Below are 1,101 nucleotides of genomic sequence, written 5' to 3' on the forward strand. Positions count from 1 at the left end.
GAGGGAGAACACTGCTCTTAAAGTAGTGGCAGGTGCTACCTGCACCTCCATAGAATGAAAGGAACCGCAGAAGGCTTCTCTCACACAGCCTCCTGCCTGCAGGTGGGAACATTAGGCCCAAGGAGAACCAGTCCCACCTACACAAGTGCCAGGGTGGGGAAGGAGGATCTTCTGGGCAGCATCCCCTTGTCACTGCTTGTCATGTCATTCTGCTCTGTGTTCTCTGGGGCACTTACTGCTGTCGAGATTATAATAATAATAATAATAATTATTATTATTGCTTATTTATATACATACATATGTCTTTCTTTACAACGGACTATCTCCCCAGGAGAATGCACACTCCATGGAGCAAAGATTTTGCCTGCCTTAGTGGCAGTGGAGTGTTTTAACCAAATCTGGGGGTCTTGGTATCTGACTGTGGAGCTGAAACCCCAGGTCTGCTGCTTAATAGCTTTGTTGACCTTGGGCGATCATTTTGTTTCACTGAGCCTCCATTTCCTCTTCTATATTTATTTACAAATTAATAACATAAATAAGACTAGTTCCTCTCTGATAGTACTAATGAAATCATCCCATGACTACAGATGGGAATGACCAATGAAATCATGTTTCTTGCATAGTAGGTGCACAACAAAGATAAGCTATTGTTGTTCACCCCTGTAATGATACCTCTGTGCGTCCCCGGCACAGGACAAAGCACAATCAGTATCAGTAAATTGAATGAATGAGCGAATGAATGAATTGTCTGTGTCTATCTCTGATTTTCAGGTCTTCCTGTTACGTCGACAATTTGCTCTCTTCCCAGTTCCCTTTTCTGTCTTCAGTGTAGGTGGAAGGAGAGGTCTAATCAGATGTCTGTTTCCAAGCAAGGCATCGTAGCAATCATACATGGATGAACGGTCCAGACTCAGGAACAATAGGCCCCTATTAAGTTTTCATAACATCCCCAATGCCCTGCAAGGACTCCATCCTTCTCTGAAACTCAACTTTGGGCGGGCCCAGTCCCTCTTTCCCTCCTTGTGGTTCTGCGGGGATCTTCAGGCCCACGTCGGAGAGGGAGCGGGAGAGGGACACGGGAAGAGGTTCAGGTCAGGACAG

This window comes from Sus scrofa, chromosome 6, assembly GCF_000003025.6.
Source record: "Sus scrofa isolate TJ Tabasco breed Duroc chromosome 6, Sscrofa11.1, whole genome shotgun sequence".
Taxonomy (NCBI): Eukaryota; Metazoa; Chordata; class Mammalia; order Artiodactyla; family Suidae; genus Sus; species Sus scrofa.